We start from the raw sequence: 16,986 nt of genomic DNA, 5'->3' as shown, positions 1-16,986 counted from the left end.
GAGAAAACGTGTGTCTGGTAGCAGCTGGAGGGTGTACATGGCTGAACTGAGGTCACTACAGCTCTGGTATGAGTAGCTCTCTTATTATCCCTAAGTGGTTGTATAAAGGTGTTACCATTCACCACAGCAGTTTGTAACACAAGGCGTCCGTGACCGAGTTCACCATTCTACCCATCTCTCCCAGTCCACCCCCCCCCCTGCAGTCCCCAGCCTCACAGGCTATACCTGACTGCATTCTACCCCCTGGCTCTCTTCATTCATCTACCCTGCCCACCCCGTGGAGTGAGTTTTGAGAATTAATACATTACACAGAAGCCAAGAAAAAGACAGATGCATAGAATCTTCCTGAAAGGAGCAGTCATAGAGAAAGCTCGTGGGGAAGAAAGTACTCATTGGTACCAACTCACACAATCTGGCTTCAACTCTTCATTCTTTGCCCGGTAATTCCTAGTTTATCACCTCACTGCACCCCACGCCCTTCCATGCTGATGACGTTTGGTCTTCTCAGATACAGATAGATATGTAATAAATACAATGCAAGTACTCTCCTCTCCTCCCTGTTCCAAAACCCTGTCCTACTCCTAGGCCTGTGAATGGTTCTGAACTCCCTCTCAGCTATTCTCCAACTGACCCAGGCTAAATATAGCTGCCACCAGCAGGTCTGGGAATGCTCGAAGGCAAATGTACCCTGAAATTCCACTGGCTGTTTACACGCTAGTACCATAAGTCTCAGTCTGGCAATTGCTGAAAACTGTCTTCCCTGCTCCAGTCCTGGAGCTACTGTTGCTAGTTGGAGACTGCGGGCCATGATTGGTTTGCCCTCTGAAGGCCAGTATGAATGGCAGCTGACTTCAGTACTCTGGTCAGCTCCCTGGAACTTGGGTGGGACTTACTTAGATCCTGTCAACTCCAATTGGTCCTTTGTCTGAGCAGCCAATCACAGAACTTCACAAATCACACCGCAAAGTTGTCTTCTCTATAACATGGCTTCTTGGATGGCAGGCATGAGCTGGGTGGCTTTGATGCCACCTTGCACTCAAGAATACAACCCAAGGGCTGGAAAGAGCTTGAAAACATCTAGTCTGATCTACAGAAGCCAGGAATAACACTTGCAGGGGTGATGAGCTCTGCCTCACAACTAGTCTCCCAGTCCAGTGAGGCCTTTGGGAAGGATGGAGACAAAGAACAAATGGCCATTCAACATGTGCTAAGTGGAGATCCGTCTAGACCCATCAGGCAGTTGTGAGTGTCACCCCTTTGGCAATTTCCACTGGCAAGAGGAGGGAGAGAAATGGTTTAGGTTGTATTCTAGGACCTCATTTATCCTTCTCTTAAAATTAGAAAACGAAATTCATAGAAATGGCATGCAAGCTATTTTGGATCAGCAAATCCAACATTCTTCTCGGGGTTGGCTTAAATGTTTGTTTTGGTTTGGTTTGATGCATGTGTACTTGTTGGGAAAGTTGGGCTTCTAGCCATACAGAAGTATACTAAAGAGCCCTAAAGAGGTCTTGAACTCCCCTTCGACTCTAGTGCTTCTCTGTATGGGCAGGGGACTGGCAACAAAACAAAAAACAACAACAACAACAAAACTGGGCCACAGCAGCTCAGTTGAGCACCTATGTCCCAAGAGGCTTATCTGTCAGAGTGGCTGAAGCAGGCAGATTTCCTCTTCCCATGCCTTTCCCTGCCTGTCTTCCACCAGGAGAGAACTCTGTGTATATGTGTGAGCATGCCTGCACGTGTATTATCCTATGCCTTCCAGCATAAAGTAAGGCAATATGGGTCTAGAATAGTCGCCCCCACTGGCTGAGCGGTGCAGGGGCAAGGATGGCTGGGGTCTAAGTGCTAGATGCTTCCTCTCCATGCGCAGACAGGCCTCCTATTATTTCTAATTCCTACAACGTGCTCAGGGAAGGCAAAATATTTTCCAAAGGTTTATTTTTCTCTCCACAGAATTGATTCTAATCTACAATGCTGACCCTGCTTTTGCCTCCTAGAAGATAAATAATACATATATTCACCTCAAACTATGTAGGCTTACTCTACTAAGAAGGCTATATGAATGACATTCTAAATATTCAGCAGAAACCAAATTAGCATAAACTCTTACTTTTTTCCCTTCTTTGCATGGCTGGAGTGAATTCCCCTGGAAGGGGGGAATATGAAAAAGAGGAGTATAAAAGGAAAAGCATCTGTCAATATTACCATACCCCTACAACCCACCCCTGCAACCAGCATTCTCTGACCCCTCTCAGGAAGTGTTGTTAAGCAGTCTAATTTCAAACACTTTACTTAATGCCACAGTCTGTCTACAGTAGCTATAATTAATCAATGGATACAGACTGGCAGGAAGCAGATAAGCATAATGGTTTTCCAATAACTGAGTCTCCTGTGCTTTGCCTACATCTGAATCTCTCACAGGAGATTTCTTGTCTCTGCCATTTTCAGCTTTGTTCAAGGCCTTCTCTAGCAATGCCTGTGTGTTTCCCCAGTGTATCCAACCTCGCTCCTCTTGCTCCAGCCCCCCACCCCCGTTGCATCTTTTAAGAGGTGACCCTGCTTTGATATAGCACAAATGACAAGCAATCAGCTGTGACCAATTTAGGGGTGCAGCCAGGGTTGAAAATAATGGACTACATTCTCTGGCATAGGGTGGTATCCCAAGGTTTAGATCCCCAAGACTTCATGAAACCTTCCCGAGGTGGGGACGGGTGCTGTCAAACCATCAGTAAATATTCAACCTTGCCCATCTAGCAGGACTAATTATCGAGACTTGCTATTTATTGTCAAAGCAATCCAAATGAGGATGTGGTCAGCAAAGAACTCACTGTACCCCAATTCAGATCTGAAATAATTTCATTTCTTAGGGTTTTTTTTGCAGGGGGTGTTGAGGGGAATCTGGCTGAATGCACCCCAGACACCAGGGAGGGGTCTCAACAAATGGCTCACGTTTCACTTCCACACCTGCAGTCCTCGTTTCCCATACTAATCATCGCCTCATCTTCAAAGCAGGCGGACTTGAGCATGCCCTTCATTTCCGAGGGATTTGATGCAGGACTTGAATGTACATAGAGCGGGAGCCATGCCCTCACAAGGAATGAAGTTACATTTCTGTTGCTGGGTGCCCGTGGGAGATGTTTGCTCTTCATGAATGTTTAAACAAGATCCTTTTCATGCAATTCCTTCACGTATAAATTCATGTAAGATACGGTCTGGGTCTGGGTGTGTAGCCAATGTGTATGGTATATAATTTTTGGTATGGTTGTGAATGGATGGGGGCTCTTCCCTTAATTTTGCTCTGTAAGTCAAATACAAGCCTGTTGCTATTGTGTGTCTCTCGCTTTTTGGTAAAGGACTTTGCTGCAATGTCAGCCCAGGTAACCCACAGTGTTGGAAAACACAAAAGATGCCGTTTCCAGCCCAAGGAAGAGAGCTCTAGGCTCATTACTCACATCGTGATTTTCATCTTCAAAGCACTTACCAAGTACTAATTTATCCACTGCAGCCTTTCTGTGGGACTGCAGTGCCATTTAATTAGAGAAGTTGGGTGGTCGAGTGGCTTACACAATGGCTGATGGCCACATGGATGTGTGTTCCAATTCTGCTCACTCATCTGCTGTCCCCTGTCTAAATGAACTCAGTCCATTAAATCCATTTAAAGGGGAAAAAAAAGTCATAAAAGCTTGAGACTTGTTTACAAAGCAGCCACAGAGTGTGAATGGAGCTGCTATTTAGAGATTCAACTTCAGAGAAATAAACTTCGCTGTAATTTCAATGATCACTGGCCCTCGCTGGTTTGCAGCTTACCCTTATAGGAAAACAGAGGAAATGCAGATTCCCCCTAATCATAGCATGGGTATTTGGGGTTATTTTTTTGTCCAGTTCTGGAGCTTGAACTCAGGGCCTGAGCACTGCTCTAGGGCTTTCTCTAGCACTCTACCACTTGAGCCACAGCAAACTTCTGGCTTTTTTCTTTTGTGCCAGTCCTGGGGCTTGAACTCGGAGCCTGTGCACTCCCCTTGAGTTTTCTCAAGGCTAGCATTCTACCACTTGAGCCATAGCACCATTCCAGTTTTTTCTGCAAATGTGGTACTAGGGAATCGAACCGAGGACTTCATGCATGCTAGGATAGCACTCTATGACTAGGCCACACTCCTGGACCCTTCACTTCTGGCTTCTTCTATGTATGTGGTACCTAGGAACCAAACCTGGGCTTTCATGCCTGCTAGGCAAGAACCCTACCACTAGGCAAAACTTCCGGTCCAAACATTTCAACTGTCTTTTTTTTTTTTTTGCCAGTAGTCCTGGGGCTTGAACTCAGGACCTGAACACTGTCCTTTGGCTTTCTCAAGGATAGAGTTCTACCACTTGAACCACAGCACTATTTCTGGTTTTTCTCTTTTTTTTTTCTATGTATATGGTACTGAGGAATTGAACCAGGTCTTCGTGCATGCTAGGCAAGCACTCTACCAAACTCTTTGGGGTTATTCTTATTTGAAGACCACTATTTATTTGAAGGTTTCCTTTCACATTCCCTCCTGCTGTCTTTTTGGTGGGAGTCATGTTGCCTCAAAGTCCTAAACGCAGGGTCTGGGTACTATCTTTGAGTTTCTTTTGCTCAAGGCTAGCATTCTCCTACTTGAGCTCCATTTCTGGCTATTTTGGAGAAATAGCGTACTGGAGATAAGAGTCTCATGAGAGCCAGGAATCAGTGGCTCACACCTGTAATCCTAACTTACTCAGGAGGCTGAGATCTAAGGATCAGGTTCAAAGCTAGCTTGGACACGAGAGGCTGTAAGACTCTTATCTCTAATTAACCACCAGAAACCTGGAAGTGGAGCTGTGGCTCAAGGTATAGGATGGTAGCCTTGAGCTAAAATGCTCAGAAACAGCACCCTGGCCAAGAGTTCAAGTCCCACAACCGACAACAAAAATACGAAACAAACAAAAAATTAGTCTCATGGGCTTTCCTGCTCTGGCTGACTTCCAACTGCAATCCTCAGATCTCAGTCTCCTGAGCTGCTAGGATTATAGGCATGAGCCACTCTGTCTCCTTTTTGTTTAGATAGAGCTGTAGAAACTGCCCTTGCGATCCTAAAAATTCTTACTCTGAGAGCAAGTCAGGTGTTGGGCTGACCCCTGGATTTGCAAATTATGTGCACTCCTGATTCCCTGCCCCAGGCAGGCTTTGGACCTCACTCGCTCCCTGGGTGACATCCTCACCTGTCTGTCTGCCACTCCAAGGAAGCAGAATGTAGGTGTCTCTTCGTGTCCAGAGAAACACCTGGCCAAATGGAGTAGCGAGTTCAACCCCAAGATTTCTAGGAAGGGGTACACCTTCACTGTGGCTTAGTGGGGTCTGCACCCTACCAGAGAAGAGGAACCAGGAGCCAGACACCCCACTATGATGAGTCCCAGCTCTGCAGAGACCAGTGAGAACTTTTAACCTCCAGACTCATGTCAACACAGGAGAACAAGACAGTGCCCGTCCACCTGCCCACTCTGGTGTGAGAGGGACTTCACCTCCTGCTGTGTCATGCATAATGGAGCCCCAAACTCCTCTGTGGTCTCAAAGTCCTAGGCATTAGCTATCACATGAAGTGCAGGTTCATTCAATCTCTCTCTGTTCTTAGATGTTTGGAGGCAAAGAGGAAAACAGACTGGCTATTGTGTGCCCATGACGAAGTGAGAGGCATTGCCATCTGCAAAGGCAGGGAAGGTGTGGGGGGGGAAAGACAATGAAGAGACCAGAACATGGGCAAACAAACAGCATACTTTAAACTGTGACACGTGTGATGGCAGGAAATGTGAAGGAGGGAATTATAGTGGGGAGAAAAAGAAGAGGCTATAAGCAACACATGCCAGAGAGCTAGGTTCCGAGCCTTAGGTTTGGTCAATGTTTTAAATAACTCCTTCCATAAATCTGAGCTCTTTTCCTGTGGAGTTCTCTAATCCTCAGCCATGACGGATTGCTTCCTTTGGTACAAAGGATCATTTTAACCAACACGGTGATTTTTAGACCAAGAAAAAGCCTCATTCCCTAGAGTAAATCCAGCACAACTTTTCTATTCTACCCCTTGACAGCTCCCCTTTGTGTGGGGCCAGTGGACCTCAGAATTTATCTGTGGTACAACCTCCTACAGAGAACAAAATCTAGATGAGAATTACAAATACTGAGCAGGCCCTTGCCAAGAGATGGATTACCATGGGCTGAAGTGGACACCCAGAGAAGCCTGGCAGGCTGTGTGTGTGTGTGTGTGTGTGTGTGTGTGTGTGTGTGCGCGCGCGCGCGCGCGCGTACGTGGTATAAACTTTCCAAGTCTCTAGAGTGAAAAAACCAGGACTTGAGGTTTTCAGTAATGTTTACATGGGCCGTTGCCATTCCCGTGACCTAACTAACAGGTGTCTGAAACAGTCAGGAGTTGGGAACAAGTTTAACAAGTCCTGGATTGTGTCTCTGACAGCTACAACCATAAAAGGATGTGATCACCTTTTGAAGGGGTCTAATTTTTCAGTAATCTGCAACCATTATGTGTGTTTCTGCCGGGACGTGACAATTATTTCACCACTAAAATTTTTTTGCCTTCCACAAAGCTTCAGAATCTTCCGTAGGAAGCTGAACTCACAGTTTCATTGGTACCCACCAAATTGGATGCCACTTGACAAGAAAACCATCCTTAGCTTTCTCGCCCCTCAATTCTTGATGTTCAAAGTGGTCACTAACAAACAAAAAGACAGGAGACAGACACCAAAGCCAAGAGTTAGCTCTTTCTTGTTCAGGCTAAAATGAAAGCCTTTCCAGTGACATTATTTGGAAAGACATGGTGAAAAATGTTGATTGGCCTAGGGGTAGAGTGCTCGACTAGCATGAAGCCCTGGGTTCAAGTCCCTGGAACCACATACACGGAAAAAGCCAGAAGTGGTGCTGTGGCTCAAGTGGCAGAGCACTAGCCTTAAGCAAAAAGTATCCAAGGACAGTGCCCAGGCCCTGAGTTCAAGCCCCAGGACTGAACAAAACAAAACAAAACAAAAAAACAATAAAAACAAATGTAGATGGGAAGAAATCAATGTACACCCAGGCTAACCGTATTATTTTGACAAGATGACCTTGGCTATCAAGACAATCTTCTATACTATCAATGCCATGAGGGATTTACAAAAGAAACGCCACCTTCAGGAAACCAGCAATGAACAAGAAGCCTGTCAACCAAAGCAGGGTGGGCCACGCCCATGGCGGGCAGCTCTCTGGTGCCCCCTCTCCTGACCATGCTCTCAGGACAGGGCCCTTTGCGCTCCACATCTGTGTACAGATGCCCTGAGAGCATGCCAGGCTGCTCCCACACTAGGGACCACATTCAAATGACACGTGGGGTACCGCGCCTCAGTGACACATGGAGGACGGCTGCTCGGTACCACCACACTAAAAGCAGAAGTCTCAGAGGAAGACATCTTTAAAAGCAATAGGATTAAAACTAGCTGTGTGACAATGCTGTGTTTGTCCCTAGAGATGATGCACTGTAAATGAACTGCTACAAGTGTTTAAAAACTACACTGGCCCAGTGCCAGGGGTTCATGTCTATAATCCTAGTTCCTCAAGAGGCTCAGATCCAGAGGTGTGAGGCTCAAAGCCAGCCCAGGCAAGAGTTTGCAAGACTATCTGCAAAATTTAAAATAAAAAATAGCAAAGGGTGAAAATGATCAAGAGTCATCATACTCAAACTGACATGCTGAAATGCAACCCCTTGTACAACCCCTTGAATGATAATATGAAAAAACATTAAATAGCCAGCAAAGAGCCAGATTGGAGGCTTGGTTCAAGTAGAATACCAACAAAGCAAGCAAGCTGAGTAAGCATGAGGCCCTGAGTTCCAGCCCTAGTACCCACAAAAGAAACAGAAAGGAACCTGTAGCTACAGGGTTTTCTCTAGGAGTTATTAAAATAAGGTTGTTCTTTGTGAAGGAGCTAAATGGGGAGGAGGAAGGACAGAAGATGGCAGATTGAATGGTGGGGGTGGGCATCTCTACAGGAGTCTGGGAGCCCTGATGGAGGAGGGAACCAGGAATTGACCCTCAGGTTTCTATCAAGGGCAGCAGCTGCTGCGAAGACCCTAAAGCTACCACTTAGTTAGTGTATATAACACGGTCAGCCCACCATTTTGCTGGTTCAGAGTCCCCAGTGTCAGAGCTCAGGCTCCTGAGTAGACTGGGTTACAGTTGTAATCATAACATGGAAGAAGAATGCATTTGTGGCAAAATTCTAAAAGGCATTCGAGAGGGATTATTTTTTTGCCAGTCCTAAGGCTTCAGCTCAGGGCCTGGGCACTGTCCTTGGGCTTTCTCAAGGCTAGTACTGAGCCATGGCACCACTTCCAGCTTTTTCTGTGTATGTGGTACAGAGCAATCAAATCCAGGGCTTCGTGCATGCTAGGCAAGCACTCTACCACCAGGCCACACTCTCAACCCTAGAAAGACATTTTAAAAAATAATGATTGAAGAAACATCCTGTAAGGAAGATCTACAAATACGCCTTTTAGTTATTACACAATTGAAAAATGCCTTAAAAAGGCATGAACATTAACAGACAGAGTCATCACACTTAAAAAATAAATCATATTCCAGGGCAGCTTAATCCAAGATAAAAGAATATCTGACGTGACTGAGTCTGTCACAGGATAGATGGTATTAATCTATCAAAGACAAAATCACAGCACTGAAAGGGGTTTCTTAATTTTTTTGGCAATTATAAAGATGATATACAGAGGAAGTGGTGCTCAAAGGATAGAGCAATAGCCTTGAGCTGAAGAGCTCAGGGACAGCACCCAGGCCCAGAGTTCAAGCTCTATGACAGACCAAAAAAAAAAAATATATATATATATTATATATATGTTTTCCTATAATATCATGTTTAATGGAAAAATCTTAAAGCACACTCATTAATGATAAGAACAAAGACAAAGATGCCATCGCTTCCTGTTCTGCTTACTGTTCTCCTGGATGTTTAACCAAAGAGGGTGGAAAAAAACAAAAGTTATAGACATTGGGGAAACAAGAAGTAACTTTTACATTATTTAAAAAGAAAATCTTTATTTACTATGTAAAAAACTCATAAAAATAATGTTAAATAAAAATAAAAACACATAAGAATTAGCAAGAGAATTTTAGTAAAGGTTAGGAAAAAATTAATATGCTCAAATTAATATCTTTCATACACACACACACATCTAAGTAGTTGGGAGAAATAACAGAAAGAAAATCCTATTTTATTTATAGTAAAAGACAAAATAACCAGGAACATCAAGCAAGCTGAGTTTTTAACAAATGTTAGATGTACTTATTCCCTTATTCTTGAATAGTCAAAGAAGAACTTAAGTATGTCACTTCTCATTAAGTTATCTGTAAATTTACGATGAGATCAATAAGTACACCAATAGAAATGTGAAGGACCAGGTCAAGCTAATTCCTAACACTCATGAGAAGAAATAAATATGCAAGGATATATTTTTAAGATTGGTTGTGATTGTCAAGGTGATATGCAAAGGGGTAACATTTACATCAATGAGGTAATAAGCACATTTCCTTTCATACAATGTTATCTGTTCCCCATTCTCTCCCATAAGGATACATTTTTGAGGAAAGAACAAATTTTAAATATTAGTAATGAAAATTTAAAAATACTCTTTGAAATTAAAATAACTTTTATAATTGAAGTTGAGTGTAAAAAGACTGACAGATCAATAGAACAGACCAAAAAGTCTGAAATAGATACAAATATATGAGAAACATAGTACATACTAGAGATGCCTTTGAAATGAGCAGGGAGGAGGTGAGTTGTTCAATAAAGGACGCTGAGATAACCAAACAAAGAAAGCTGGATCTCTACCTGTAACATGACTCCAAAATAAATACTAAGATGATAAAACAAACCCTAAATATAGAAAATGCAAATGCTAAGTAAGCATGGAAATATTTTGCTGCATGGTAAGAACCCAGAAGTAAAAAAATTAAATGTATGAATTTGACAACAAAAAAGTCCAATTTGAAAAAACACATTTGTACTAGAAATTGAGCAAAACTTTGAATTTCATTAATCAAGGAGTCCATTTTCTTTCTTTTCTTTTCTTTCTTTTTTTCTTTATTTTTGTTGGTCATGGGGCTTGATCTCTGGGCCTGGGTGTTGTTCCTGAGCTCTTCAGCTCAGGGCAACTGCCCTATTCTTGGAGCCATAGCCCCACTTCTGGTTTTCTAGTTGTTAACTTGAGATAAGAGTCTCATGGACTTTGGTGCCCAGGATGGTTTTGAACTGTGATCCTTGGATCTCAGCCTCCTGAGTAGCTAGGATTACAGGTGTGAGCCACCACACCCAGCTCAATTTTCTTTATTTATAAAGAGGTTTTTTTTAAGTCCCAATCTTCCAACAACCACCATGCAAATCATCAAAGAATGGAAAAGTTCATAAATACAAAGTGTTTCTATATTTATATAAGTTCACTCATTTATAAAAGAGAGAAACAAATTGGTCAGGTACACCTGAGATCTGAGGGTCACAGTTTGAACCCAGCCCAGGCAGGAAAGTCTATGAGACTCTTATCTCCAACTAAGCAGCAGAAAGCTGACAGTGGAAGTGTGGCTTAAGTAGGTAGAGTGCCAGCCTGGAACAAAACTAAGAGACGCTGCTCGGTGAGTTCAAGCCCCATGACCCACAAAACAACAAAACAAAAAACTAAGAGACAGTGCCTAGGCCCTAAGTTCAAGCCCCCAGTACCAAGAGTGAGGGAAGGAGGGAGGGAGGGAGGGAGCAAACTGGGTGACTGCCAGTGCTGGTAGGAATGGGGTGTGAGCATTCTGCTCCTCTGGTTGGTAGGAATGTGAGTAGGAGCCATCTCTACACATTGCCACGTGTGGACGGGATGGGGGCACGGATGCTGGTTGTGCACTGCTTCTGGTGCTGCAGCGAGGTGGGGGGGGGGGAGGTTACATCACAGTCTGTCCCCAAGGAAGCTGGCTCTGCAGCTGGGAAGAAGAAAGAGACTGCTCTATGTAGTAAGCTGAGCTAGGACGATGCCAATGACAACGGCGACTAAAAAATACCATGGCATTAAAAAAGGAAAGAAAACCAGTTACCAGGGAGACTGAGGCAGGGACACTGCTTGAAACTCTGTTAGTTCAAAGGCAGCCTGAGAACATAGATGAGAGAAGGAGATGGAGAGGGAACAAAAGAGAAGCGAAGAGAAGAAGAAGGAAGGGAGAGGGGGGGAAGGGAGGAAGGGAGGAAAGGAAGAAGCCTGGAAGGGAGAGAAGGAGGGAGGGAGGGAGGAGGGAGGGAAGTTTCTAAGGGAAGGGAGCTCCTGCACAGGCCTCACAAAAAGAGTGAGGAGCTTTTAAAAAGGGAAAACTGAATCAATGTCATTCCTTACATAAATATGTCAGATGCACATAAATAAAGCTCAAGTTCCTGGAAAAGGAAAGAAGAGAGCAAGCAAGGGTCAGAAGTGGATACGAGGCCATCATTCTTGTGCTTAAAAAGCGAGGGACATAGTAGTTTATAGTCTCACCCGATGTACTTCCTGATTTCTAAAATAGATGAACACAAATGCAACACTACCTCACTCTTCTCTGTTTCAAAAGTGTTCTGAAATTAAAAAAAATAAACACACACCTTTAATTATGGTCTTTGAAGTTAACTCCGTGTGTGTGTGTGTGTGTGTGTGTGTGTGTGTGTGTGTGTACCAGGCCAGGGCCTAGTACGTCTCTGAACCTCTCTATGCTCAAAGCTATCACTCTACCACTTGAGTCACAGTGCCACTTTCAGCCTTTTCTGTTTCTGTGGTACTAAGGAAGAATTGAACCCAGGGCTTCATGCATGCTAGGCAAGCACTCGACCACTAAGCCACACTCCCAACCCTAGTCCTGGTTTTTTTTTTTTCTGGTTATTTTAGAGATAGAGTCTTGTGGACTTCTCTGTCTAGACTGACTTTTTAGACATCAGATCCTCTGATCTCAGCCTCCTGAGTAGCTGGGATTATAGTCATGAATCACTAGGCCCAGCAGGAAACAGTGCTTTGGAGTGAAAACCTTGCCTTGTAGACTGGTCCCCCCCTGCTCGTGGCTTTACTCATCCTTGGTGTCCATTTCTCATGAGTATGACAGAGGACAGAACATATTAAGTGAAGAAATCATTAACTGTAAATAACTTTAATCATTCTATATTGTTACGAGTGTTCTCTTTGATTGCCATTCTCTTCCTGGGTCTGATTTATAAATTAAACTTTTAGCACAGATATATATGTACAGAGAAAGAAAAGGTCGATACAGAAGACGGTATCATGCATAGCTTTTTGGCATCCATGGAATGTATCTTGTTTGATAAGGGGACCAATGGCTCGAACTCAGAATTCAAAGTGCTCTGATGACTCCTTCTACCACACACACACACACACACACACACACACACACACACACACACACACCCCTGTATCAGTCACCGACCTTACAATGTAGTTCTTCACACTCTCTTTTCTCTTCTCTCTCAGCTATTTGAGAATGAGGTCCAAGACTTCATCTAGTCCAGTGCTCCAGCTGTGAAATAAAAGTATGTGTTGCAGAAAAACCAAAGCAGTCAGTTCCAAGTGTTCCTTTTAGGCTTTGGGACAAAGTGTGCTCTCTCCCAGCCATGTAAGCTCCCAGTCATCCAATCCCCAGCCCCTCCCCACACCCCAGCCTGCTACTGCCTGCTAAATCTAGAGAGGTTCTGTCATTTGGTTTAAAAATATGGCTATCATCAATCACATCTGGTGGCTTCCTAGGCCTTTCCCAGGCCCTCACCGGGCCTTTCCTCTATGAATCTTAAAGAAGGCCTGAAACAAGCAGCTCAAGTGGCTGGGATAAACATCCCAGTGGGTTTCCCCCATGGAGAAAATGCTCAAGGGTTACCTGAAGGTGCCCAGGCCTGGGAGCTGCAGCTCTGTGCTGCCCCCTGGCGGCCACATATTCCATGGCCTCCCAGCCCCACCCTATATCCAAGGAGCTCTCGAGCACACAGGCCAGGCTCATTGCGTGAGCCAGCAATACTCAACCCCATGCCCACGAGTATTCACTGGCAGGAGTGGCAGAAGCCAAAACCACAGAGTTGAAATTTTACTTACATCTCTTTGCCTGAGGGCTACTGGCTCTTGTAGTTGTGTGGCTTTGTAACATGCTGTAGCACAAGCTTAGCCGCTTCATCTGTGCAGATCAATCAAAAAGCCAACGGGTAAGACTCTGCTCACATATAATTCTAGTAGTGCCTCAGTCCACATTGGTAAAACTCCAAAGCTTAGCCAGGCACTAGTGGCATATGCCCGTTATCCTACCTACTCAGTAGGCTGACATCTGAGGATCAAGGTTCAAATCCAGCCTGGCAGGAAAGTCTGAGAGACTCTTATCTCCAATTAAACACTACAAAGCAAGAAGTGGAGCTATAGCTCCAGTGGCAGAATGCTAACTTTGAGCCAAAAAGCTCTAGGACATGCCTGGGCCCTGATTTCAAGCCCCAGGACTGGCACAAAAGCAAAAACAAAACAAAACAAAAATCAAAGCTTTTGAGAATCACTGTTGCATCTACCAACTGGAATAGTCACTCTTGCCCTGCTCTGAAACTCTCACATGTCAGAGTGCACAACTGTAAGATTATTTTTTAAAGAAAAAAAAAGGAGGGGTGTGAAGGAGGTGATTTTGACCTAAAAGTCTAATTCTCACATAGCCTGAAGAACAGAGAGCTGAGAGAGATCATTCTAGGGGGAGGCCACGTGACCAACGCCACACCAGGTACTCCAAGCCCATGAGATCAGAATAGCCCAGGGTGACCGAAGTTCTTTCAGTAAGGAGAAAGAAATTCTAAAGTGTGTCATAACTGCATTGTTCTTTAGGGTAACTACTGGAAACAAACTATCTTTCATTAGAATAAATGTAGAATAAATGATGGATGTCATTCTGGTGTCCTTACCAGAGGCTCCCTAGGAACACACAAGATGAGACGAGAGGATATGAGCAAAAGTAATTACTCGTAAGGCCTGGACTGTAACCATTCTTCCGCCTCCACCCCACACACCTGCCTTTGTCTCGTCCCCTCAGGATCAAGGAAGATTGGGTGGAGCCTCACTCTGGGGTAATGGTGGTCAGGCTATGGATGGAAATTCTCAGATCAACAGACTCCGACTCTGGAAATCAAGACTGTACCTAAAGTTTAATGGTCTGGTAAGAACACACTGTCCTTTCTCCTCTCTGCCAGGCCTATAATAGGTTCGCATCTTACTTTTCCTAGAAGGCAACACCATCATTACAGGCCATTTTGGGGAAGAGGTGACTTAAGGCTCATGGAGAGTTTCATGAATGATGATCTTCAGGGCTTCAGATCTAGGCTCATTAGAAACAGTCTCGTTGTTGTTGCTGTTGTTGTTGGGACTTGAACTCAGGGCCTGAGCACCGTCTTTGGACTTTCTCAAGACTAGAGCTCTACCACTTTAGCCACAGCACCACTTCTAGCTTCTTTCTATATATGTGGGTCTTCGTGCATGCTAGGCAAGCACTCTACCACTAAGCCAAACTCCTAGCCTCAACAGTCCCTTTTTAAAGATCGATACTGACGGCCCTCAGGTGTTGGGTCTCAGGTCAACTGAGATCTGAGGATCATGGTTTGAAGCTGCCCCAGGCAGAAAAGTCTGTGAGATTCTCATCTCCAGTGAACTACTCAGAAAAAGTTGGAAAGTGATGAGTGCTAGCTTTGAGCACAAAGAAGCTCAGAGACAGAGCCCAAGCCTTGAGTTCAAGCCCCCAGGCTGTCCAAAAGGAAAAAGAAAAAAGAAAGCATTTGGGAAACAAATCAGAAAAACAATTGCTATCTTTATTCCAACCCAAAACTACTTACGTCACAGGAGTTCATCTGTTTCGCATCTGTTGGGAGCCAGAGTGGAATCAAACTGTACCTTGACTTGCATCAGACGATGGCTATATTGTCTTATTGCTTTCTGGCCCTATTCTATGTAAATGACCTGAGAATTACCATATGAATGTAACACCTGGAGGTTCCCTGGGAGAGGAGGAGGGAAGAGGGGGGAGTGGAAAATAAATGCGGCAGTCTCGGCAGTCTTTGCCTGGACTGCGGACATCCCGGACCCGGTGTGTCTGTCTCTCTTCTTTTTCTTCCTAGTCCTTGTCCCCTATTTCAGGAACCCCAATCTGCGAACCCTGGTTTGCTGCCGGTTGGCCCCGGCATCTGGCGCCCGAACAGGGACCTTGAAAATCTGGGACGAAGGTGAAGGACCCCTCCCTGTGGTGAGTAACACATCGTAGGACTATTAAGAGAGTATAGTCAGGAGTAAAAATTATGGGTCAAGCTAATAGCAATGGGTTATTTCTACCGATCTTAACAGGCCTATTTGAAGCCCACGGAACGTGGGTGGAAAAAGGGGTGCTTCAGAGCTTCCTACAGTTTGTCGAGGAGGCATGCCCGAGGTCTATAGAGGAGGAATTCCAAAAAGCCTGGCAGCGGATAGGAAAAAGAATTCAAGATTATTATGATGTATATGGCCCCGAAAAGACCCCAGTAGAGGCTACTACTGTATGGAATTTAGTAAGTGAATACATAGATCCTCTACATGAAAATGCTGAACTTAATCTTGAATTAAGGGAACTTTATGAGCTAAAGGACCCTTCTGAAGAACCTGAGGCTGAGCCATATGCCGCAGCCCAAGAGAGTCTAAGTGAGATCTTGAAAAGGGAACAACAACCAGTAGATATTGAGTATCAGAATTCAGGTCTGAATACCAAGGAGGAAAGTTATGATGAGTCATTGGAGGGCCGGGTGGCTACGATAGAGAAGAAGTTAGAAGAAATGCTACATCTTCTATCGAAAATGGGGACAGAGCAGAGAGCCCCCCCAGAAGTAGGAAAGAAATATGACCCTCAGGCCACTATGGTGTCTGATTCTAAACCTTACCCCTCACACCCACCGCCTCCGGCTGCAGCCTTACAGCCTCAATCCCTTTCTCAACCTTTAGGCAAGCCTAAAGGCCCTAGCAACAAGTCCCTTTTAACAGGCACTACAACCAGGCACAGTGCATCGCAATTAAACCTGACTCAGGCTGCTAGAGAGAGGGAAGGTATTTCAGGGCCTCGATGCTTCCCTAGTTTAGTTGATCATGATGAACAAGTATACCATCAACCTGTTCCTGTTAAACTATTACAGGATTTAAAAAATGCCTGCTCCCAATATGGGCCAACTGCCCCTTTTACTCAAGTAATATTGGAGGCCGCGTGTGCTGGGATTGCATGCCCAAATGACTGGAAGCGGCTTGCCAGAGCATGCCTTAGTGCAGGAGAGTACTTATTATGGGAGACAGAGTTCACTGCACAGTGTCGGGCTAAAATTGAAACAAATAGGTCTAAGAATCTGCCTTACACTGTTGATCAGTTGTTAGGAGAGGGAACCTATAAAAACACCGAAGATCAATTGGGTTATGCAAAGGAGGCCTATTTACAAATAAATGCTGCGGCGAGAGAGGCTTGGAAAAAGTTACGCAATTCCAATCGTACAAAAAATCTAGTAGAAGTTAAACAGGGACGTCAAATAGTTAAAACTTGCTCCAACTGTGTGCCCTTCTCACCAGCTCCTCATTTAGGCATAAATCCACGAGGACTGCTTTCTAATCACGTTTGGCAGATGGATGTCACACATGTTCCATCATTTGGCCGATTAAAATATGTTCATGTTACTGTAGATACTTATTCTAATTTTATCCTGGCCACCCCCCTTGCTGGGGAAGCCACTAAACATTGTATTTCTCACTGCATTCGATGCTTTGCTGTGATGGGGATTCCCTCGCAAATAAAAACAGATAATGGCCCTGGCTATGCAGGCCGAGCATTTCAATCCTTCTGCCATTCCTATAATATCACTCATATTACAGGCATTCCTTACAATCCTCAAGGTCAAGGCATCGTGGAGAG

The sequence above is a fragment of the Megascapheus bottae genome, chromosome 22 (genome assembly GCF_031878675.1).
Source record: "Megascapheus bottae isolate mThoBot1 chromosome 22, mThoBot2.hap1, whole genome shotgun sequence".
Lineage (NCBI taxonomy): Eukaryota > Metazoa > Chordata > Mammalia > Rodentia > Geomyidae > Megascapheus > Megascapheus bottae.
This window is presented reverse-complemented; position numbering follows the sequence as displayed.